Raw genomic sequence first — 27,039 nt, forward strand, 5'->3', positions numbered from 1 at the left:
GCTTAGCCACAGTGGTGGGCCCTCCCACATCAATCATTACCCAAGAAAATATCCTATAGACTTACCTAATAACCAAGTGAATAGAGACAGATCTTCAATTGCTCTCTCTGATCAGGTATCCGTTGATTGTCAAGATTGGGAAAAAATAAAGTCCCATCACAGGAATATTTTACTGACTCCACAACCTACCCAAACATTACTGAACAGCATTTCCTCCTCTCTGCCCCTTCACAGACCCACTTCCATGCATGGCATAAGTGAAGGATAACTTCTTTCATCAGCATTGATACTCAATAATAGGTGAAATAATGTTAATATGTCCTATAGCCACACAACCCCCCACATTCTACTGTGTGTTACACTTACTGGGGTACAACCCAATCTATCCAATTTTCTGCCAACTCAGCTATGAGAAAAAAAATCTCCTCATCAATAGATCCAATGAATTTTACCTGATTTCTTTCTCCTGGGGCAACTCAGTGTTATCCCTTCATGCATATATTGGTGTCTTATTCATCTGTACTAAAACCACTACTATTAATAGATACATCACAGGAGATATGACAAATACCAACTCCCATGAGCAGCTGCACAGTTGGCCAAGCCTTTTCAGTGCTTTTTTGAAGTTTCCTTTGTATACTAAAAAATCAATTGAATTCTTTAATTGTATAATTTAATGATTCTAACACATTTTCACCTCCATTCCATTTCCCCTCATTTTCTGCTTCTTCATATGATATTGCAATCTATTAAAATACAGTACTGAAGGCAGAGGGAGGATCAGTGTGGGAAGCTGCAAAGTTCTTTAATTCTAAAACAACAGATACACTGTCTGAATATTCCAGATACAACTTTTTGGTAACTTTGGGTCTACTGTTAGCATGAAATTTCTAGAAAAAAAAACTTAAAGAATTAAGCCATGGTTCCTCTGGACCAGAGAGTTTAGTATCACTAATGAGTCATATTCATGTCCATCATTTTCATCACTGTTACAAGATGCCTAGCAACAAGGAAAACAGGTCCATGGTCACAAGAGTATGAAAGGGGCATGAATGAGCACAATTGTCCAAATTATTGGCAGACAGTAAACATCAACACAGGAAGCAACCAAATACAATAAACACCTTCCAAGACATGTTCCCAATGACCAAGTTCCTTTACAAGTTTCTCACCCCTTCCATTCACACCCATTAATCAACGCATAGATTAAAGGCCTCAGGGTCCAATCACTTTTCAGATTGTATATATTGTTCTACCTTTGAACATTGTACTTCGGAACAAAACCTTCATCAAAGACCCAGGACAGACATTTCAAACCCATTTCACCACAGCATTCTTTATGCTACACAAAGTGATAGGATCTATCTGTCTCTTTAAGGGTATCTCTATCAAGCAGTTCCAAAAGGAAAATGTCCAGGTAAACAGCATCAGCACCTCCAGGAGCTTTTATAAATGTGAGTTCAAGAAGAGCGAAATTGCAATGCAATTTAAGGGTCTTTGTCCCCCAACTCTGCATCTTAAAACCATAGGGTGAACACAGAAATGTAGGTCAAAAGTGTAAATTGCACCTATACTACAACTAATTGGGATGATTTCTAGCCATCTCTACTTTCTGTCTGTTACGAAGTCCACCATGTCTGCCTCAAGGCATATTGCCTAGTGTTAAATAGTGCCAGCAGTTGATTGCAAACAACACTATGTGTTGACTTGCATGTAAAATGAGACATGTATAATATAGACATATTTGTACATACACACATACTCACAGAAAGAGGCAAGCAGTAGAGGAGCTTTGTCTTAGGAACTCTCACGGAAGAGATGGTAGAAATCTTGTAAGGCAGAGAGGTCACTGAGACACTGTATGTCTCTATCTGCACAAAATCAGGCCAGTCTGCCTTGCATCCCTAAGTGGTATGGTATCACTATCCATCATCCCCATCTGCGAATATATGGACTATTGATGAAGGATGGAGAATCAGTTTTCATCAAAGGTAAGGCTTTTGTATGTGATAGGTTTGCCATGCTCTACTGGTTTCCGCATGTCCAAGAGTTTAGGGGCAACACAATTGATTTGAATTGGGTTGTATCAAAGGGGAGAAAAGTAGACTTGAACTTGGGAGGAGGATTAAGGTGGGAATGGGTCTGGTTTTAGTCTGGGAGGAGTTATCAAGAGAATTGGAAAGTGAATTCCATCAAAAAAATTGTATGAAGTTCTCAAGGAATTAATTAATGTAGTTCTTAATATACAATGTCTTTACTGAACATATACAGACCACTTATATTTCAATCTCCTAAATAGCAACTCATTTTGTAGCACTTACATTACATTAAGTGCAAAAGTAATCCAGAGATTATTTAAAATAAAGAAGGATCAGGGGATATGGCCCAGAGACAATGCCATGTGTGTGTTCAAACATTCACCTACAACACCAGTGCTTATGATTTTGGGAGGGGCAGAGATAGGAAGATGACTGTGGCTTCCTGAAAGCCAGCTCAGCAAGAAACCCAGTCACAAGGGGATAAGTTATGTAGGAAAAGAGTAGATCACACTATACCCTTCCCTAGCCTCTGAACTTACCTGTACAGTTCTCTATGCAGACTCACATAAATATGATTAAAATATGCAAGAGGTTATTTTGCATAGCTTATATTCAAAAGCAATGTTGTTTTAGACTAGAAACCTGAGGACTTTATATCATTATAGTTCCTGGAGCAAACTCCCAAGATATAGATGATGGGTATATCTTCTTACTGTGCAAAGGAAACCTCAGTTAAGTGTGTGTGTCAGTGACTCCAAACAGCTTTCCTCCTCTATGTTACTTTATATAGCATAGAATGATCTGTAAATAATGAAAATATGAAAACAAAGCTTTTTTGAGATTTTAGGCTTGTGTTAAAATCATATTTATAACATTGTATTAAATGGAAGTGAAATCTTCAGCTCTCAGGAACAATACAGTCAATGCTGTAGGCTTCTGTTTTGTCCCATTGTGAACAAAATTAATTGCACATCAACAGGTCCCACACTTTTAACTAAATCAGGGAGAAGGGCTATGTTTCCGTACAAATAAGTAATGTCAATGTGATTATTCAAGTAGAAATCTGGCAGGGTTAGGATGCGTTTGGCTTATGTGATAGTGATGACTGATTAGTCTCTTGTTATTCAAATAACCCTTACCTCTGAGAAAAGACAAGTAATGATATAAGATATACTACAAAGTGACATGGACACTTATTACTAGATTTCATTTTCCTTTACATACTTTAGTTGTTTGAAAAATTGTGGCCCACAGAAGCTCAAATATTCAAAGGTGTTAGTTTTCCAGGTGGTGAGATGTTAAGAAAGAATTAGGATTTGTATTTTTATTAAAGGAGATTTGTCACTATTCTTTGAAATATCAAAAATCCATCAGGCTCTCTCTCTCTCATTCTTACTCTCTCCTCATTCTCTCTGTCTCTGTCTCTTTGTCTCTGTCTCTGTCTCTATCTCTGTCGCTCTCTCTCTCTTTCATTCTCTGTCTTTCTCTGTCTCTGTTTGTTGTCTGTAGTATTGCTTGTGAGCTCTCAGCTACTGCTCTACACATGTGTGCCTGCGTGTTGCCATGGTGTTTACCATGATGTCCTGGAGTCGCCTTCTGAAACTGTAAGACCACAATTAAATATTTCATCTTATAATTTGGTGTGGTCATGATGTCTCACATCATTAGAACAGTAACCAAGACATCCATATTCCAGTTAATTTTTTCAATCGTTCTGTATTTATTTCATTAAAGTTACCTTTTGTCCATTGAAAAGTTTTAAGAATACTTTTAAAGATCCTGAACAAATAGTGCCAGTAGGAGTGGCACTGTTAGGAGGTGTGGCCTTGTTGAAGTATGTGTGACCCTGTTGGAGTAGATGTGGCCTTGTTGGAGGAAATGTAATACTGTGCTTGTGGACTTTGAGGTCCGTTATGCTTAAGCTGTCCCCAGTGTGACACACAGTCTCCATCTTCTACCTGTGTATCAAGATGTAAAACTCTCAGCTCCTTCTCTAGCATTGTGTCTGTCAGAATGCTTCCATATTTCCAGTCATGATAATAATGGAGTAAACCTCTGAAAACAAGTTACAAAGTGTTCAAGAGTTACTGTGATCCTGGAGACTCTTCATGGCAATAAAACCCAAACTAACACAAACACAAACATTCAAAAACACATTTGATATTTTGACTATTCTTGGCCTAGGGAGTGGCACTACTGGGAGCTAATAACCTTGTTGAAGTAAGTTTGGCCTTGTTGAAAGAAATTTATCTTTGTGAACATGGACTTTAATGCCCTCTGCCTAGCTGCCTGAAAGCTAATCATTTCCTAGCACCCTTCAGATGAAGATGTAGAACTCTCAGCTCCAAATGCACGTGCCTGCCAGATCCTGCCATATTCCTACCTTGATGATAATGGACTGAATTTCTGAACCTGTAAGCCAGGGTAAATTGAAAAGTGTCTCTGCTGATAGTTGGTTGCTATTCCAGAAAGACCAAAAGTTATTACGTACCATCCAGAGTCTGAGAATACATTGGTTTAGCTTCTAGCATTTGACAGAATACAGAATTAACAAGACAATGAGAATATAAAACTTCGTATTTCATACTTAGAGACACATGGGTTATAGATCTGCGGAACTCAAGGTTTTATGGGTGGTATGGTAGGGTGATTAGTGTCTGTATATGAGTGCAGTGTCTGTTCCCAAGTCTGATGTCACACATACACATATGTTCAGTAATGAGTAGAATATCTTCAACACTTGCTCTCTTAGAGTGAAACCCTCTCACCATTTTGACTAGTTTGACTGTCCAATACACTATTGGGATATCTACCTGTCTCCACCCCACAGTGTTGCAGATATGAATAGACATGCCTGGAATTTTACAGAGGTGCTGAGAATACATGAACTCCACTGAGCCATCTTCTCAGCCCCCAGCAGGGTATTGTTTATTGAAATCAATGATCATATCAGTAGAGAAATGAAAACCAACATGACCCTGATATTTTATCTTACCTCCACCTTACACCAACTAAATGAATTTTAAATATAAATTTAATTTATGTCCAAATGAATCCAGATTACATTCTAATGAAAGATAAAATTGGAGTGTATCCAGATGAAAGCTATGTTAGTATATTTTTGGCCATTTATATGGAGAATAACCTATATTTTCGGTACACTAGGAGAGCAAATGCATGTAAATGAGTTCAACCAAAGAAAATCTTTGTTCCAGTGAATTTCTTTGTAAAATAACGTTGAAAATCATGCCATTTCAGTTATATATATTTAATTATTTTGAGTATGTTATTATGGGAACATGTGAGTTTTCTTGGATTCCGATTGCAGAATTAGCGTATAGGGGACCTGATTATGTGGCACTATTATTTTTTATTAATTAGTTCATTCATTGTCCACCTTCCTACTGTTCCACATCCCATATCTACTGCCCATCCCCTGTCTCCAAGGGCAAGTCCCCATCCTACCGGATCTCTAAACACCTTGATGTCTCTAGTTTGTTGAGAATTTGGTACATCATTTCTGATTGAATAGAGATCAAGCAGATTTTTTTCTGTGTATGTTTTAGAGACCTTCTGATAGTTCATATATGCTGCCTGTTTGGTTGTCTAGCATTTGGGAGAATTCTAGGTCCATAGTATTTGAGACAACTGGTCCTGTCAGCCTCCTTCAGTCTTTCTCAAATTAAACCAATGGTTCTGCAGATTCTGTCCATTGGTTGTTTGCATACATCTGCATCTCACTGTTTCACCTGCTCATTATTTCTTCATAAGTACAGTCATCCTAGCATTAATATTACAAGTATCTGAATTCAGAAACATACAGAGGCTGTGTACTGCAAGCAGGTCTTCTGCAAAAGCAATATATAATATAAGTACTAAAATTGATATCAGTGCTCTACAATATTCTATTCTATGTGATGAAATATCTCTCTCTCTCTTTCTCTCTCTCTCTCTCAATATATATATTTCTCTAACACTTAGTATGAATAAAGATTCTCTTATATTCTCTCCTACAAAGGGGATGATATTGGCATGTCATCTGCAACATTCATTCACTTTCCTACACAGTTTGTGCTTTCTCTTAGCAATCAACTAATATCTAAATCACACATGCACTCAGATTACAAAGTAAGGTATCTGAGCTCATGCAAACTGTTATTCTGAGTCAGAGTAGTTGGAGGACAATTCCAAACTGTAGTTACATCCAAGAGCATGGACTTTAACAACTTGTGAATCAGTAGAAGAAAAGACAATGTATAGACACGGTTGTTTCTTTTGGTTTGGTTTGGTTTAGCTTTGCTTATTTCAGTTACCCACAATCATTATAAGAAACACAGAGAAACACAGATTAATGCCTGTATCTTGAACTGAATGCAAACAGGGGCCTTAGAACCAACATTTTATTTCTGTTACAATATACAATATATATTTTTAGAGATTTTTTTATTTATTAGCTATTATACCCACTGCAACAAGTTTAAGAAATATTCCTAGTGACCCAAATAGCAGCTTTATGATTCAGATGCAGATATTTTCACCCAATCAATGGATTGAAGCATCTGACCCCTGTTGTTGAATTAATGAGGTCAAAGATATTAAAGAAGAGGGCATCCCTGTGGTAGGATACCTGTCTCAATTGAAGTGTTCCCCCAAGATGTCTGAAATTGTGGCCCAACAAAGAGACAGAATGCACCTGCTGATATGAGGCCTCCAACACACATACAGGAGAGGATTGCTGGGAGGAGAACTCTACAATTCCACTCTCCCCACTGGAGGGCATTTCATCTAATGTTTTTTTTTTTTTTTTTTTTTTTTTTTTTTTTTAATTCCTGAGAGTCTCTCACATCCCAGGTCTCTGGTATACTCTAGAGCGTTTTCTCATTTCCTCCTTCACAAAGTTGCCTGTTTCCATTCTTTTCGCTGGTCTTCATCAATTCAGTCCTGTTTCCCACAACCACAGTACCTGATAAAATTCCTCTATTCTCCTTCTTGTCCCATTTCCCACCCAGGTCTCTCCCTTCCCCTATCTGTATTGATTTTTTAACCTTCTTATCATTTCTAATTATGTTTATGACTAATAAAATAATTGAAGTTTATTTTTTTGATTCATTATCTTATTAGTTTCCAAAGGGATGATATACAAATACCAAACGTACATTGGTTTAATTTTATTTCATTTCATTTGATTTTTGAGATAGGCAGTTAGTATGTTTTGTATTCTCCAGGAAGGTCTAGAGTGTTGAGGTTCAGCATTCCATGCTAGTACCATTACAGGTATGTAAAAACTTACCTGGCTTTAATTGCTTATAATAAAATAGTCCCAAAATATCTATAAACACTATAAAATAAACACCTTCCAGTCTGAGAGATGAAAATATTTCCTGTTCATTTACAAACCTCATTGATAGAAAGTATATTTGTTTCTTGAAACAAACTAAACTGCAAACTGAGTGCCATGATTAGATCCCTCTCTGGTTTCCAGGCTCAGCCGCTTCTCTCTGTTCCCATTATTATTGATGCTCTCGAACAGGGGAATGCCAGGCCTACGACATGAGAGTGAGTGGGTAAGGGGAAGGGTTGGGGGAACATACAGGGGAATTTTGGGATAGCATTTGAAATCTAAATGAAGAAAACATCTAATTGAAAAAAAAACTTAAGTGTATTCACATATGTACACAGGTACATGTGGCACATATGTACATAATTTAAAATTATCATTCCTTTTCAATACTGTGTTTTTCATTTATTTTATTATTATTATTAATATATATGGCAATTCTGAAACTTACTTTGTAGACTAGAATGTCCTCAAACTGAGATTTGCCTACCTCTACCTTCCAAAAACTGAGATAAAAGGTGTGTGCCACCACCACCTGGCTTCCGAAATATTTTTTACTTAGTGGGAGATGTCCATTATTTTTTTCCTGTTCGGATATATCAAAATCATCAAGATGTCATTTTTCCTTTATCAATTTATGAGATTAAATCAATCCTGTAAAAATATTTCAGGTACTTTTGGAGACAGGTAAGTTTACAAGAAACATCTTTTAAAAAATATTTTATTTCTGGAGCCAAAACCTTGAGTAGACCTTGCATGCAAACTCTGTAGCTAGCCTTATAACACCCGGAGACAACTCCACTGCCAATCATCTAACATTCATAGGATCCGATGATCAGACAAGAGGAAGACACAACATCATTCCCCAACACCTGGAGTAGAGGGTACCAGAAAGACACAGGCATGCAGGAACTCCACCAGACCAGTGGTATGGATTGCATCCATTCTGTCTGGGACAGGGCCCTGAGCAGTCCTTGGATGCAAACTCAGCAGCCAGCCCCATAACACCCAGAGGAAGCTCCACTACCTGAAGATCTAATATGGCCAGGGTCAGAGGATCCCAGGATCCTAGGAGCTTAGTCACACCAGGATCTCAAGGTTCCAAGGGCAGCTTGACTCCCAGGATGTCAGACCCACCCAGCATCTCATAATCACAGTATACCGTAATAACAGGATCACAGAGACAGCTAGACTTTGAAGAGTTATGACACAACCAATATCACAGGAAGGACAGTCTGATGTAGCCAGGGCATGTAGCACTTGAGATATCCAGATGGTGAGAGGCAAGGATAAGTTAATAAGCAAGAGAAACCAAAGTTATTTGGAATAATCAGCACCCAACACTTGCACCATATCAAGTGGATACCCCAACACACCCTAAAAGTAAGACATGAATCTAAAGTCACTTCTCATAGTGATGATGAAGGACTTTAAGATGGACATTAGTAACTCTCTTAACGAAATGCAGGAGAACACAGATAAACATGTAGAAGTCCTTAAAGAGGATACACAAAAATCTGTTAAATAGATTCAGGAAAACACAATCAAACAGGTGAAGGAGCAGAACAAAACCATCCATAATCTAAAAATGGAAATAGAAACAATTGACAATTCTCACTCAGGCCATGAAGCTATGGAATATTCCCATTTACTGAGATCCAGAGGAGTAGCCATTTGGAAGATTGTGTCCCTAAATGTGAAGGTTGTGCTGAAACTCTTATGAAAATTGAGAACAATTTTAAATATGAAAGAAAAAAACACACATTAAAAATTCATGTCGGCAAAATTGACAGCCTTCTATATGTCACAAAACACACAAGCAGAGATTACAATTACAATAATTATTTTTATATCAAGGGGTCAAAACTCCTGATACAATCAATGTCCAAGAAGAGATATTTAGAGCACACACTCACCGGGGACAAACTGTCATGACTGGGACAGCATGGCAGGAAACAAAATGTTGATCTGTTTCATTGAGGGCCAGCATGGGGCCTTCTTACACTTTTGTGGAATAAGCAGCCAAGAGTTAGGTCAGAAATAGCCAGCGCCCTCAATTATGCCAAAGTAACCTATTTCTGCTAGGGAACAGTCCCAAATGTTCCACAAACTTGCTAGACTGTTCCACTAGTTTGAGACACCTGAGACTGTGGGAAAATTTCACACCCAATCTTAATGAAACTGAACCAGGCATGTGTAAAATACTTTTTGAAAATAGTTTCATTTCAATTCAGGAAAAAGGACAGAGAGCCCTGCTTTGTAATGGATGGAGTTAGTCTTTAGCTTCCATTGTGCACCCTAAATGAAACATAGTGTAAACAAAGCAGTTTTCTATGCAGCAAGTAAAGAGTGAAAACAACACACTAATGACTAATGAAGATAAAATGCAAAGAACCGGGATATATAGTAACAATTCCAATTGTAAGTGTGAAAAAACAAATATACATATATGTGAGTTGTGCTTGTTATTTTCCTACTGGTTTGATTGTACAGGATAAAAAAACAATAGTCTGTCCGTATTGGCCACAGTTTCATTCATCATTGTGTTAGTGGACCCAATCTAGGAATTAATCATCAGGGTTTGACAGCAAAATCCATCGGCTCAATACACCAGACATTAGCTGGAAAGTGAGGTACAAGTAGGTCATGTCCTTTGGTTTCTTCTCTCTGAGTCTGTTATATGGGCGTCCTGTCATTGTTTGTTATTGCTGTTGGTTGTTGTTTTAAAATTTGAAATATTGAATGCAAAAGCAAGTGGCAGGAGCCCAACAGGTCTTTGCATTCTTACTTTCTCCTTTCCATCACTCTCCAATTCTTCCAATCCCCAGCTTTCATTCAAACATAAAGAAACAATGTGAAAATAAGACTCCTTCATCATCTTTACTTTGTGCTTGCATGTTGGCTGTAATCATCTTGAAAACATTAAAAATCAGGCTAAGATTCTGCCTATGTTTGATAGGGTTTCATTGCTGTGAAGAGACACCATGACTCAGGCAACTCTTATAAAGGAAAATTTAATAGAGGTTGTCTTACAGTTTTAGAGGGTCAGGTCAGTACATTATTATCATGGTGGGAAGCATGGCAACATCCAGGTAGAAGGGGTGATGTAGAAGGAAAGAAGTTTTCTATATCTTAATCTGAAAGCATACAGGAGGAAGCTTGTGGCCAAAGCAGCAAGGAAAAGCATCTCTCTTCATCACTGGGCAGAGTTTGAGCACTAGATAAAAGCCAGCCTACACAATGATCAAGGCCACATCTGCTAATAGTGCCACTTCCCATGGGCCAAGGATATTCTAATCATCAAACTGCTACATACCTGCAAACACTCCTGTATGCATGTATGCACACACACACAAAGACACACACACACACACACACACACACACACACACACACTTTCATGCCTATTGCACGTGATATTGCATAAAAATATATTTGTTTATTTACTCATATATTTATTTTTTACTTACTTTCTTGCTTGCTTATTACTTACTTATTTACTTATTTACTTACTTACTTAGTTTTAAATGTTTTGCTGAAGAACTTTGTACATAAACATAATGAGTTTGAGTAAATCCATCACCATCTTCTCCTCCTTGAATTGCTCTCCATTTCTCCTGTATCACTTTTAGCTTTAATTCCATGCACATTTTAATAAAGACCACTGAGTGAATTTAGTGCTGACTACATATGTGGGGTTAGGGAAACACATCCACTGGAACATGGGCAGCCTCTGAGGAGCCAAATCTATGAAGAAAACTGGCCCTCACACCTGCAGCCACTAATTGCCAATTTTTGGGGGTGAAATTTTCTCTGCTCCCCCATCTATTCTTCAAGAACTGTGAGATAGAAAATTTTAAAAAAAGGTGTTGAGATCTGCTTAGAAAGGACTTTAATCTCAGGATACGGGAATCAAAACCAGGTAGAGATGAATTCTCTGCTGATCTGCACAGGAAAGCACAGAAATCTAGGACTATACAGAAATATCCAGTTCCAGAGAAGAAAAAAAAAAAGAAACAGGGAGGAATTGGGAAGTACAAATAAGAATTTGAATGTACAGATTGTAAATCCTGTCTCTGGGAGTAATAATCAAGATACTTTGAAAGGAACAATCAAGCCATGTTTAAAAGACTGGACACACCATTTGGCATATGTTATATAAATCAGTAAAAATAATTAAAAATGTCTCATTAAAATTCACAACAGTCCCCTTAAGTTTTTTCTTCTGGTTTTCTTCTTTAAATATCTTATTGAATCTGAAGTGATGGCTCAGCATTTCTGAACACTGGTAGCTCATGCACAGCATACACTTGGACTTGCCACATTTCCATTGGCTGTTTACAACTTCTTCTATTTTAGTAACCACAGGGAATCCACACTCCCCCTTCCCATGAGACAATGTATCCATACCTATACAGAGAATTCAAAATAAACAAAATCTCTTCAATCTGTCTCACCAATCATACATTAGGTCCAATGCTTGGGTGCTTTCTGTTTCAGGCTCACAATGATCAATGGTATATACTTTCTAGGTTGTATAACTGCACTTCATTTCTCTACAGGAACCTTTCCTCAGATTCTGTCCTCATCAAGAATCCCATCTAATACCATCAGATACTTCTATGCATCAGAGGGAACAAGGTCTAGCTGTGTGCCTTGCAGGTTGGGTAGAGCACTGTCAATATCCCTTCTCCTCCAGCAAACCCTCTCAAGGCTCACAACGGTTGTCTTCCAGAATAAAATCTGATTGCCTAAGAGAAGGAGCAAATCATCTCTGCTTGCTCTAATGTCTAAATGACATTGCAGATTAAGAAAAAACATGGAGCTTCCCTAAGATTCTCAGTCCGGAAGCATTTGGACAATCCATTACTTTCATAGGGTCCAAAATTGTTTGAATTCTACAGACCAATGAATTGTCCCATTAGAAGCCAACTTTCCAGCAGGTAGCAGCAGCTCCAACTGTTGTCTCCAAAGGCAGTTAAACAAAAGCAACCTGAAGAGGCAGGTGAACTGCTCCTGGTCCCACCAAGGTGACTTTGGTTTCTGGTGGGAGGGGGCAATTACATGCTGTGAGAACTCTGTTCTGTTGATGTGCTCACCCACCAAAACACTCCTCTTGGAAAGACCAGGAATGAGTTCCTCTTCCAAAATCCCTCCTCTTGCATGTGGTGTTCATTCCATGGGTGTGGGGAGTAGGCTCTATTCCTTGGGTACTCTGTTTCTAAATGAGGTGACACACAGTGATCACTCTCTCCTATCTTTCACAGATGATTGAGACTCCTAATCTAGACATTATTTATTTATTTATTTTTTCAATCTGCGAAGGCAGATATGGTTGTTTGCTAACATTACAGTTTGCATGGACACATCATATATGTAATACATCAGAGGACAGAAGAGGATACAGCAGCATATGCTGCTGGAATTACAGGGAGGATGAGAAAGAAAGGGGGGGCAGGGAGTGAGAGGGAAGAGAGAAACACAGACTGAGACTGAGATACAGAGAGATAGCAATACAGAGAGTGGGAAAGTTAGAAGGAAAGAGAGAGAGGCAGAGAGACAGAGAGACAGAGAGACAGATAGAGAGACAGAGAAACAGTCACAATGTAATTGCTGGAAATTGAAGCCACGACCTGTGTGATAGCAGCAAGTCTGTCCAATACATACATTGTCTCTTGAGATTTTGGCTCCAATTTTAATTGGCCAAGAAAGACCTGATGCTATGTATTCTGGAGCTGACCTTTTGTATATCATCTTATTCCTGGAAACAGTTTCACATCTAGGGAACATGACCTTTAATCAGTCTTGATGCATCTCACATATCCTATGCCCAGACACCAAAGGAGACATATGGAAGGTTTCCTGTTGTGGTCTGGTAAATGCTCGCAATTCCTGACAAGAATCTCCAGAAGAATAAAGCCAATACAGTCGAAACAACCTTAGCCCTGTTCAGAGTGAGATACCTGCCTTCTTAATGCTTCTCAGTACAGCTTTATATAGTGTATTAGCTTACTCTTGGTCAGAATTCACCATAGATCACAAACATCCTATTCAGATTTCTCTCTCTTTATCAATTTTTTCTTGCTGTAGTGGTGGTGATTTTTTAAGAGAGCCTTATAAGAATTAATTTACTCTTAGATGAATTTGGACATTTTGAGAAAGATTGTATTCCTACACCATTTTTCGCTCATGAGAAAATGGGGAGGTGGTACATGGCTTAGAGTATAAGATCATTGGCCCCTGTGCACAGGTTCCAGGATTCAATTACCAGGGCCCATCTTGTTTGTCACAGCCACAGGTAAGTGCTGTTTCAGGGGATCTAATACTATCTAACTTCTGATCTCTACACGGTCCAGTTTAGTGCACAGGCAGCAGACACACCCCTTCAGGTAAAACATTCATAAAATAGAAATAATGAAAATTCTACAGTTTACCAATTGCCATATAAAACTTGATTTCCAAATGATCACACATACTATTAGGAGAGGACCTCAAAATGTGGATGTAGGTCAAAAATTTTGATATATTTGATACTTATTTTTTCTTTCTTTTCTGTTTTACACCACCTAGGACCCCACATCCCAATGACCTGGAGGAGAGTAAGCCAGAGTTCTTCCATAGTCTTTGCTTCAGTTCCTGTCTCCACTTACCAGCTCTGATTAAGGTGTTGTCCAGACTTCCCTAGATAACACAGTTTAAAACCTGAAAGTTGAAAACAGAAAGAATCCATTACATCATTTGGTAGATTTGGGTCCCAATTTTTACCTCATTGAAATCAAGACAGGACTGTATGCTTGCAATAATGTTATGTGCCTGTGCTTAAACTTCTGACTAAAAAACTCTTTGTTCAAAACAGTGCAGTGACCGATGAGCATCAGACAGTTACATAGCAATTGTTGCCCTATTAATTTGGATACATCTCTGATTATATTGAAGTTCAAATTCAATTAAATGGTTTTAGTAGTAGGTAGACAGGCACCTAGTGTTGAGGTAAAACAAATTCCACAGTAGATCAGTTCTAAAACTACATTATTCTGCATGATATCTCAGCACTAATGAATAGGCAGCTGCACAAGCAAAAGAAGAGGAAAAGGAAGAAACACAGGCAGACACAGATGCAGAGGTTGAGAAACAGGCTGAGATAGAGAATGAAGAAGGAGAAAAGGAAGGGCAGGCAGAGTCACAGGGACAGTCAAAGGGAGATTCAGAATCAGAGACAGAGTCAGAATGTGTGGGGTGCATGTACCTAGTGTGTGTCTTTCTAATTTTTAGACCTTTTAGGAAGTTACATTAACTCAAGTGTCCTGAGAGATGGGGTGATTGGTTGCAACAAATTTCTCAGATTACAACCAGTATACCAAGACATGGTTTCTGTCTAATTGGCCACCCAGACCCAAGGAATACTTATAATAGGAGAGATCCCAGGCTAATGGTTTTCTTTCTTATAATAAGTCTGTCTCTCCCAGTCACAGAATAAAAGGAAATTATGATTCATTGGAAAAGAACACATAAATGGCTCCAGAAACTCAGCCAAGTCTATTAAGATATATATATATTATCACAAAGCTCTCACACAACTTTTTAAAAATCCTCTACTGGATTCATCTTCTAAGTATACACTGTATGTTATGTATAGTATATCATAAAATACTAAATAGGAATATCTAGCTATGTACACTGAATGTATACTGTGAGGAGCTGCCCTTTCAATCTCCATTACAAGATGGCGCTGACATCCATTGTTCTAACTGGTAAAGAAATAGTCTGTGTATGTGCTGGGGTATTTTTCCATTCTTTGTGCCCTTCCTGTTCTGTGGCGTCATATGGGCTGATAGTGAGCAGCCCTTAGGGTGAAATATGTCTCTAACACTTCTTGTGGTCTATTTAAGGACCGAGTTTCCTGTGTTCTAAGCCTCCTCGCCCAAAAGCTAATCATCTTTCTCTTGAGATGGATTAAAGCTATGCTGCAGAAAGATCTGAGTGTGTCCTGTGTGTGTGTGTTATCGACGGTGAGACTCTTTATCATCACAAACACAGTATACTGAATGCACAAAGCATTAGTACTGTAACTCCATGGATAAATCATGTTCATGAAGTAACACTAACAGAGATTTACACACAATATTTGCATTTCATTTGTGTTCCCGAGATGAAAATTATTTTCATCAACACACATGGCACTGCATAGAACGGGTATGACTAATATTAAAATAGTAAACAGCTGACTGCAAGAAGTATAGAAATCAGAGTTAGTAAGACTTTGGTGGAATACTATATTTACATACTCACAACATCCATTAGTGAAGAACTCCTGCTGCATTAACTTTGCACAAGATTTATTGTCAAAACTTGTACTTTTAGTCTGGTGGTTGGTGGTTGGTTACACAAGTTGGTTGTGGTTTGTTAGTAGCCATAATTAAAGGAGAAGAACAAGGAAAAAAATTAAATTCAGAGATTTTCTAATTCCTCTCTCTAATATACCCTTATTTCTGTTCTATCTAGCGTTAGGGGTTATAAAAAGAAGATCCTAGAAAATATCAAACACCAACTATAAAAATGAATCCTTAATTACTGTCCACCAGAAACCACCAATTGTGAAGAAATACACTTTATCTTCTTTATCATAAGTTTTAAAGGACTCTCTTCAATAGCTTCCTGACTGGACTGTTCTTTTTTCTTCTGTGTTCTTTTTCCTTGTGTGTGTGTGTGTGTGTGTGTGTGTGTGTGTGTGTGTGTGTGTGTGTGTGCATGAGGGTGAGTGCGTGTGACTTCCTGTGATTAATACCTTCCTGTGTTGTTAACCATTCATATTTGCTGTGGATTTACTCACAACAAACAGATAAACTGAATTGTGAGTATCTTTTTTTTTGGTGTCTGTTTTGTTTTTCTTTTCTGGTGGTGGGTTTAGCATGTATGTAAATCAAACACTACCATCGAGTCACATCTCTAGCTTAGACAGGGTTTTGAATTCTTTAACACTAGTTATTTCTCTCCATATTACTGTAACATTATAATGTTTTTATTGTACTCCTGATCTGTTACTGAAATTTTATTTCTATTTACTCCAAATTTATGTAGGTGCTAAGCAACTTCAACCCATTGCTGATATTTTTTGTCAATAAGGCAAGTTGATCAATAAATGACTTTTTTTTTCTGACTAGTGCCATATTGTGTTTTCTTGAAGACTTGTATCTTATGAGCCGGAGCAGAAACTTGTAATGTACACTTGAGGAGGGTTTTTTTGGGATTTGGAGGGTACTTCAGTGTATTAAATGAATGTCAGGTGCCTGATGTTCTATCAGGGTAATGGTGCTCCTTAAGCTACATGTTCATCTTTATTTTCTCCTACACTTTTCATAACAATATTTTTCAGTACCACAGAGCAAATGTTACAGGTTCTTAGCTTTTAAACTCTCAGTAAACACCAAAGTCTCAATTTTGGACTTCAGTGCAGCCTCTTCTCTAAAAGCTAGTCAGAGGATGCTTAGTCCTGTGAGCCCAATCCTTTCTTTTTATTCCAAGCATGGAGGGAAGCTGGCATTCCCTGTAAGGGTTTTGCAATTAGAGATTCTGGTGAGCAGATCTTACTTGTCATCCTATTGAGTTTGCTCATCTGTAATAGCAAGTGAAAGAGTGGTAATCAATACCATGATGGCTCAAAAGAAGTCTAGAACACCACTGCATTCTGCCCCCTTGTGGGTGCCATCCCTGTCACAATTTGAAGAGAAACAGTGCTCCTTCCAGGAAGCTGCTGGGAATTGAACTGCACTCCTCTGCATGCTGTCAGACCCAGCCTCCAGGTCTGGACTGACTCTCCTTAAGGATAGTCACTTACCCTCCTGGCCCCAGTCCCTAATTCTCTCTCAGTTCTCCACAAAACAGGAGACTCTCTTTATTTTTTGTGCCAAATGATGCCAGCTTCATTTCAAATATCCTGATAAACTAAACTGGTTGGGTCTTAAAATAATTTCTTTCTCTCAAACACCTATTTATCAGGAAAACTGTCAGTGAGAATGGCTGAGACATCTAGTCTGGGCGAGTTTCCCATGATTAAGGGCAGGGAATATGAAGATAAGGCCAACTTATTAATATACTTCCAAAGTCTAGTTTTAATTGGCATCTCTAATGCTGTGCAGAAGAAATGTGAGATTGTGAGGTGACTTCACAGATTAATATAAGAGGTGAGTCTAGAAAATCAGGAGCTGTCTATTGAGAACAGCACTGGACCATGGCCCTCCTTTGAGGATTTACACTTTAAAGCTGAGATAAACTGTAAAAAAATTATGTCTTTCTGAAATTTATGACATGGAACGTCCACATAATATCTTAGTTCATTTGTGTGATGTTTTTATACATGGCTGTAAATGCTTTTATGTTAACCTGTGTGTGCTAGTAAGTGTTTGCCTTCTTAACATGAAGCTAAAGTCACCTGGGAAGAGGGAACCTCAAATTGGATCTGTCTACATTAGATGAGGCTATAGCCATGTTTATTTGTTTTCTTAGAAATTTTTCTTTAAATTTTCCATCTTATGTGACCTGAAAGTATCCATCTCCCTGTTTATCCTCCTACCATCGAACTCAGAGACACAGTGAAACTAACAGAAGTTATGGGCCAAATGAATTTAACAGATACCTATAGAACATCACCCAAAAACAAGAACACACATAATATGCACTCATTCTTAAGTGTATATTAGGCAAAAAAAACATGGAATACCCATGATACAATTCATTGATACTATCCATTATCTCTACCTATGGTCAGGATTATTTTTCTGATTTTTCTTTTTATAGATTCCTGATTCTTGAAGGAGAGAGCTCGATAAAGGCATTCTCTTTAATCTTTAATTCTCTGAGTCTCTCACTCTCTGTGCATTGTCCAGTTGTGTCTTTCTGTGATTATTACCAGTTTTGTAGGAAACTCACCTCTGATGAAGGCTGAGGCATATATACTAACATATGGGTGGAGCCATTAGGATTCATGAGAAGTAATTTTACTGCTGTGGTTATTTAACAAAATTTATGATGGCAGATTTTCACTTAGTGTTTTATGACCTTTCTAGTCTCAGATGCTTGGCCTGATATTTCCCTCCACATTTAACCCTCCTATTTTAGTGTCTTCTTCATTCCTTTATACCACTATATTCTACTTCCCCTTCCTTGGAAGAGCTCCTCCTTCTTTATGGTTCCTTACTAGATAGCTCATCTCTGTTACCCTAAATGAAAAACAAACATATATAAACCTTACAAGCTAACTCCATACATAGGTGAAAACATTCCATTTGTGTCGTTCTGGGACTGATTTGACTGTTGGATATTTTCCCTTTTTTTGTTTTTTTGTTTTTTTTTTTTTGGTTTTGTTTTTTTTTTTTTGATACTTCAATCCTTCTTTTTTAAAAAAATATTTTTATTACGTATTTTCCTCAATTACATTTCCAATGCTACACCAAAAGTTCCCCATACCCTCCTCCCCAGTTCCCTACCCACCAATTCCCATTTATTTTTTGGCTCTGGCGTTGCCCTGTACTGGGGCATATAAAGTTTGGTTGTCCAATGGGCCTCTCTTTCAGTGATGGCTGACTAGGTCACCTTTTGATACAAATGTAGCTAGAGTCCAGAGCTCCGTGGTACTGATAAATTAATAATGTGGTTCCATCTGTAGGGTTGCAGATTCCTTTAGCTTCTTGTGTACTTTCTCTAGTCCTCCATTGGGAGCCCTGTGATCCATATAATAGCTGACTGTGAGTATCCACGTCTGTGTTTGCTAGGCCCTGGCATAGTCTCACATGAGACAGCTGATTAACAGTTGATGGGAGAGGATCCAGTACTCAGTGAGTGGTGCTATCTCTGCAAAGATGGTGATAAAATATATAAGAAAGCAACCTGAGGGTAGTGTTTGAAAAATGGCTCAGTGTTTAAGAGAACTGGCTGCTCTCTTAGAAGGTCAGGATTTGAATCACAGAACTCAGGTGGCAGCTCACAGCCTCATGAAGCTCCAATATCAAGGGACCAAGCTCCCTCTTATGGACTCTGTGAACCCTGGACAAAAAAGGCCCACAGACATTCACGCAAACAAAACATTTTTATATATACATATATGTTATTAAAATAAAAGTTAAAAGGCATTTTTAAATTTTGAAGTAGAAAAGCTGAGAAAACTGTGTTGAGAAACAAGCCAATAAGCAGCCTTGCTCCATGTACCCTGCCTATAATCCTACATGGGTTCCTGCCCTGATTTCACTCAGTGATGGAGTGTGATGTGGAAGAATAACACAAACTAATCTTTTTCAAAAGAGAAGGGAGGAGAGGGGGATTGGAATGGGGATTTGTTGATCGGAAACTGTGAAGGAAGTTATCATTTAAATTGTAAATAGATAACTAAATTAATGATGAAAAAAATAAGTCCTGTCAAGAACTCCAATGTGACAGTGTGAAACTGCTAATCTACAACCTGCTAAACTCACATGTGCGGGGTGTGGGCATGCAAGTGTTCTGTCTGAGCCTGCAGGCCACTTAAATCCTCAAAAACCCTGTGGAGTTCAACCCTGACTTCCTGGCACAGATGATCCCCAAAGTGTATTGGGAAGTGCTTGTGCAGGTAGCAGACACCTCAATCTTGGCCCAGGTACACAAATAGCCAACTAGCTGCTATGAACAGGACAAGATACTTTTGAGGAAGATGTACCCACGTGTGGCTTGAGATTGATGTACTGGATGGTACTCTGCAATGGTCAGAATCCAGTGTTCTTTTCCCCATCATCCACAGGATCACCAATATGCTGTAGAATGATGAGGAGACAGAGAGGTAACCTTGCTAGCCACCACAATGTGATGTGGGAATGGGTATCCAGATGGAGGAAGACCCTCATGAAACAGTGGGGAGGGGATGGGATAGAGGGTTTCTGGAAGGGTGGGAAACTGAAAACGGACATCATTTGAAATGTATATAAAGAAAATATACAATTAAAAAAAGACCAACCAAAGAGTACATAGGGCGGGGCCCATGGCTGCAGCTTCATATGTAGCAGAGAATGGCCTATTTGGACACCAGTGAGAGGTGAAGCTCCTGTTCAAGAGAAGGCTCTATACCCCAGTGTAAGGGAATGTCAGGACTAGGAAGTAGGAGTGGGTATTTTGTTGATTACTGAGGGGAGGGATGGCATTGTGGGTTTTCAGAGGGGAAACCAGGGAAGGGGATAACATTTGAAATGAAAATAAAGAAAATGCCTCATAAAATAAAATAAAATAAAACAAAATAGATTGAAAACAACCACCTAGACACAATAAGTTAATAGCAGAATAATAAATAAGACAGTGTAGTGGTGCATACCTTTTATCCCTGCTCTTGGTAGGCAGAGGCAGGGGCAGGCAAATTTATGAGTTCAAGGCCAGTCTGATCTCCAGATTGAATTCCATGACAATCAGGGCTAAACAGAGAATCCCTGCCTCGAAAAAACAAAAAACAATAAACAAATAAAGAGAAAATGAATGACACACAGGCATACAGAAGAGGACTGGTCCCAAAGACAGCTCTGTCCTAAATATACTAGAGCACATTGCTTCACAAAATGAATTCTGAACATGATCTCACATAGTGCATTTGAATATACTTTCTAGGTTAACCCCATATGATCACAAGAAACAAAAGGTAACAAGAAGATCAGAGTCAGAAGTATATCTCAGACTCATGTCAAAGACAGTCTGGGAGGCACACCATGCTTCAGTTTTCAAAGTTCAATAGAGTGGTTCTCCACCTTTTTAATACTGCGGTTCCTTCATATATATACTTCCTTATGCTGTGTGGTGCCCCAACCGTAAAAATATTTTTTGCTGCTTCATAACTGAAATGTCCTACTGATATGAATTGTAACATACATTTCTGACATACAGATAGTCTAGGACAACTCCTGTGAAATTTGTCACAAGGACTAGCAACCTACAGGTTGCCAACCACAGTGCCAGCAACTAGGAAAACTAGCCAGCCCCTTGATTTTTACAATGTTGCCTTCCGTAACTGTGGTAGAATAGATGTGCTCTATTTTAGTGGTCTAAGCATGTTAGGATCTGTAACACTACCTGGAAACACACATACCAAATTGGATGAGGGAGTCTATTTTTTCTGTCCTGGACCTTGCAGGTTTGAGTCAGCTCTAACCAAATAGAAGAGAAAGGATACTGGATGAATTCCTACTCAAAGTCTTTGGAGACAACAGGGATTTTATTGGGTTCTCATGGAGAATGGGAGAGTGTTTGTGCTCCATTAAAAAGGTACTCACATTCACTATTTTGATGCCTTTCTTTCTATTTGAGTGTGCTTTGTACTTTTGTCTGCTATGTGTTGTGTTCTGTGTTCTTTGTTACTAACTCTAGGGTTCTTCCCATACTTGGAAAATGAAAGTCAGTTTGAAAACCTTTCATATTTGTTCTCTGTATAGAAACTCTCTCTCTCTCTCTCTCTCTCTCTCTCTCTCTCTCTCTCTCTCTCTCTCTCTCTCTCTCTCTCTCTCTCTCTCTCTCTCTCTCTCTCTCTTTGAGTTTTCAAGACAGTGTTTCTCTGTGTAGCCATGTTGTTCTGGAAATCACCCTGTAGACCAGGTTGGCCTCGAACTTAGAAATTCACCTGTCTCTGCTTTTCGAGTGCTGGGGTTAAAGTTGTTTGCCACCACCACTTGGAAATATGATTCTTTTAAAAAATTAGATTATGAGTCCTTTGTACCAAAAATGAGATCAAAATTTCAAGGAAGGTACTTTTAATTGAAAATGCATCTTTCTGATAAAAAAAAATGGGGTATTCCATGGAGATACAGAAGGTTGAAAATGACCCAAAAGGTATTGTTCTTCAACTAATTCCTTATCAGCTTGTAATTTTCTGAGGATATTGGCCACTGAGGCTTGAAGTATCAAAAACCCATCAGGCTATCTCTCTCTCATTCTTTCTCTCTCTTTCTCATTCTTTCACTCTCTCTCATTTTTTCTCTCTCCTCATTCTCTCTCTCTTTCTCTCTCTCTTTCTCTCTCTTTCTCTCTCTTTCTCTCTCTTTCTCTCTCTCTCTCTCTCTCTCTCTCTCTCTCTCTCTCTCTCTCTCTCTCTCTCTCTCTCTCTCTCTCTCTCGTTTTAAGCCATTCATCCAGTGGTTGGCATCTAATGTTAATCCATTTCTTGTCTATTTCACACAGTGAGGCAATCAATATTGATGATAAGACTGTGAAATGGTCCTTCTTACTTTTTTTTTCTTTTGCTTTTTTGAGACAGGCATGCCATGGACTCATTCATAACAGTTTTTCTCTCTAGAATAAGTTTGCATGCTTTAGCACTTGATAATAATCTCGATTGTTGATTTATTTTAATATCTGTGAGTTTCTGCAGTAACTGATTCTATTAGTTAGTGATTAGTTGCTGTGAAAAGACACCATGACCAAGGCCACTCATAAGAGACTCATTTCATTAGGGCTTTTCTACATTTCATTACACGTTCAGAGGTTCACTCCATGATCATCAAGGCAGAAAATATGGCACTGTCTAGGCAGACATGGTGGTGGAGAGGAAGTTTTGATTATGCACCTTCATCCAAATGCTTCGAGGAAAAACTATGTATTTTGCAAACAGGGAGGGTCTCTTCCACACTGGTAGAGCTTTAAAGCCCCAGAGTGATATGCTTCCTCCAGCAAGGCCAGACCTACTCCTACAAAGCCACACATCCTCATAGGCCAACTATATTTAGAATGCCACACTGGTTTCATAGCAACTTGACAAGATCTAGAGTCTTCAAAGAGAAGGAGCCTCAGTTGAGAAGATGCCTCCATAAGATCCAGCTGTTAGGAATTTTCTTAATTGATGGGAGAGCACCCACTCCATTGTGGGTGTTGACATCCTTGTGGTGGTAGTCCTGGGTTCTTTAAGAAAGCAAGCTAAGCAAGATTAGAGGAGCAAGACAATAAGCATCACCACTCCATAGCCTATGAATGAGCCTCTGATTCCAGGATCCTGTGTTGTTTCAGTTTCTGTCCCAACTTATTTGGTGATAAACAACAATGTGGAAGTATAAGCTGAATAAAACCTTTGCTATGGAATTTGCTCTTTGGACATGGTGAATCCTTACAACAATAAAAAACAGTAAGGTATTCTTAGGGAAAAAATGTCTAACAGTGCCAATGTCACTTGTCTTATAACCACAAATAATAATGTGTAGACATTTTATTTTTACTTAGAGATAAGGTATACTCATGTACCTACCTGAGATGTAATTGTTCTAGTTTTCTTCTTTCTCACCATGTAGAATACTACAATAAAAAATAACTTGGAAATAAAAAGGATACAGATTGTCACTGAGGAAGACAAAACAGAAAGTTGAGTCAGTAACAGCAAACACTGCTTATTGGCTTGCCACTGTCTTAGCCACTGTTCTATTGCTATGAAGAGACACATTTGGTGATGGCAACTATTAGAAAACAAGGCATTCTTTGTGTAGAGAAAGGCCATTGACTTGTTTGAGTTAATTTTATATCCAGCTACTTCACCGAAACTGTTTATCAGGTTTTGGTGTTCTCTGGTGGAATTTTTAGGGTCACTTATATATACTATCATATCATCTGCAAAAAGTGATATTTTTACTTCCTCTTTTCCAATTTATATCCACTTGATCTCCTTTTGTTGTCAAATTGCTCTGGCTCATTCTTCAAGTACTATATAATAAACAGGATGAGAAAGAAATTAGGGAAACAACACCCTTCTCAATACTCACAAATAATAAAAAATATCTCGGCGTGACTCTAACTAAAGAAGTGAAAGATCTGTGTGATAAAATCTTCAAGTCTCTGAAGAAAGAAATTAAAGAAGATCTCAGAAGATGGAAAGATCTCCCATTCTCATGGATTGGCAGGATCAACATTGTAAAAATGGCTATCATGCCAAAAGCAATCTACAGTTTCAATGCAATCCCCATCAAAATTTCAACTCAATTCTTCAACGAATTAGAAGGAGCAATTTGCAAATTCATCTGGAATAACAAAAAACCTAGGATAGCAAAAACTCATCTCAAGGATAAAAGAACCTCTGGTGGAATCACCATGCCTGATCTAAAGCTTTACTACAGAGCAATTGTGATAAAAACTGCATGATACTGGTATAGAGACAGACAAGTACACCAATGGAACAGAATTGAAGATCCAGAAATGAACCCACACACCTATGGTCACTTGATCTTCGACAAGGGAGCTAAAACCATCCAGTGGAAGAAAGACAGCATTTTCAACAATTGGTGCTGGCACAACTGGTTGTTATCATGTAGAAGAATGCGAATCGATCCATACATATCTCCTTGTAGTAAGGTCAAATCTAAGTGGATCAAGAAACTTCACATAAAACCAGAGATACTGAAACTTATAGAGGAGAAAGTGGGGAAAAGCCTTGAAGATATGGGCACAGGGGAAAAATTCCTGAACGGAACAGCAATGGCTTGTGCTGTAAGATCGAAAATTGACAAACGGGACCTAATGAAACTCTAAATTTTCTGCAAGGCAAAAGGCACCGTCAATAAGACAAAAAGACCACCAACAGATTGGGAAAGGATCTTTACCTATCCTAAATCAGATAGGGGACTAATATCCAACATATATAAAGAACTCAAGAAGGTGGACTTCAGAAAATCAAATAACCCCATTAAAAAATGGGGCTCAGAACTGAACAAAGATTTCTCACCTGAGGAATACCGAATGGCAGAGAAGCACCTGAAAAAATGTTCAACATCCTTAATCATCAGGGAAATGCAAATCAAAACAACCCTGAGATTCCACCTTACACCAGTCAGAATGGCTAAGATCAAAAATTCAGGTGACAGCAGATGCTGGCGTGGATGTGGAGAAAGAGGAACACTCCTCCATTGTTGGTGGGATTGCAGGCTTGTACAACCACTCTGGAAATCAGTCTGGCGGTTCCTCGGAAAATTTTTCATAGTACTACCAGAGGATCCAGCAATACCTCTCCAGGGCATATATCCAGAAGATGCCCCAACTGGTAAGAAGGACACATGCTCCACTATGTTCATTGCCACCTTATTTATAATAGTCAGAAGCTGGAAAGAACTCAGATACCCCTCAACAGAGGAATGGATACAGAAAATGTGGTACATCTACACAATGGAGTACTACTCAGCTATTAAAAAGAATGAATTTATGAAATTCCTAGCCAAATGGATGGACCTGGAGGGCATCATCCTGAGTGAGGTAACACATTCACAAAGGAACTCACACAATATGTACTCACTGAAAAGTGGATATTAGCCCAAAACCTAGGATACCCAAGATATAAGATACAATTTCCTAAACACATGAAACTCAAGAAAAATGAAGACTGAAGTGTGGACACTATTCTTCTCCTTAGAAGTGGGAACAAAACTCCCATGGAAGGAGTTACAAAGTTTGGAGCTGAGATGAAAGGATGGACCATGTAGAGACTGCCATATCCAGGGATTCACCCCATAATCAGCATCCAAAAGCTGACACCATTGCATACACTAGCAAGATTTTATCGAAAGGACCCAGATGTAGCTGTCTCTTGTGAGACTATGCGGGGCCTAGCAAACACAGATGTGGATGCTCACAGTCAGCTAATGGATGGATCACAGAGCTCCCAATGGAGGAGTTAGATAAAGTACCCAGGGAGCTAAAGGGATCTGCAACCCTATAGGTGGAACAACATTATGAACTAACCAGTACCCCGGAGCTCTTGACTCTAGCTGCATATGTATCAAAAGATGGCCTAGTCAGCCATCACTGGAAAGAGAGGCCCATTGGACACGCAAACTTTATATGCCCCAGTACAGGGGAATGCCAGGGCCAAAAAGGGGGAGTGGGTGGTTAGGGGAGTAGGGGTGGGTGGGTATGGGGGACTTTTGGTATAGCATTTGAAATATAAATGAGCTAAATACCTAATAAAAAAATGGGAAAAAAAAAGAAAAAGAAGAAAACACGGCATTTAACTGGAGGCTTGCTTACATTTTCAGAAGATTGTACAATCATCACGAGAGGGACCCCATCACTGGAGCAATAGAGAACTATTGATCCTTAGGCAAAGAGATAGATTCTGCCATTGCATTGGCTTCTTGAAAACTCAAACCCATCCTTGTTGATACGCCCACTTTCTCCAATGAAGCCACACCTTCTCTTATTCCTTCTAAATTTAAACTCACTGCCACTTCCTGGTGACTAAATATTCATATATATGTGTCTATACGTGACTTTATTATTCAAACCACCACTTTTCCCATGGCTCGTTCAGCTATTTTTTTTAAAATACAGCCTAAAAGGCTCCCATTTACTAAGGACTACTGATGAGCTTAGCCACAGTGATGGGCCCTCCCATATCAATCATTAGCGAAGAGAATATCCCATAGACTTACCTAATGAACAAGTAAGTGAATAGAGACTGATCTTCAATTGTTCTCTCTTCTTAGGTAACTGTGGATTGTCAAAATTGGAAAAAAAAATAATATCCCATCACAGTAATGTTTAACTTACACCATAACCTACAAAAACATTACTCAACACCATCTATTGCATTCTGCCCCTGCATAGACACACTTCCATGTATGGCATAAGTGAAGGGTGACTACCTCCATCAGCAAGGATACTCAATAATAGGTGACATGAGCTGAATATTTCCTA

This window comes from Mus musculus, chromosome Y (assembly GCF_000001635.26).
Source record: "Mus musculus strain C57BL/6J chromosome Y, GRCm38.p6 C57BL/6J".
Lineage (NCBI taxonomy): Eukaryota > Metazoa > Chordata > Mammalia > Rodentia > Muridae > Mus > Mus musculus.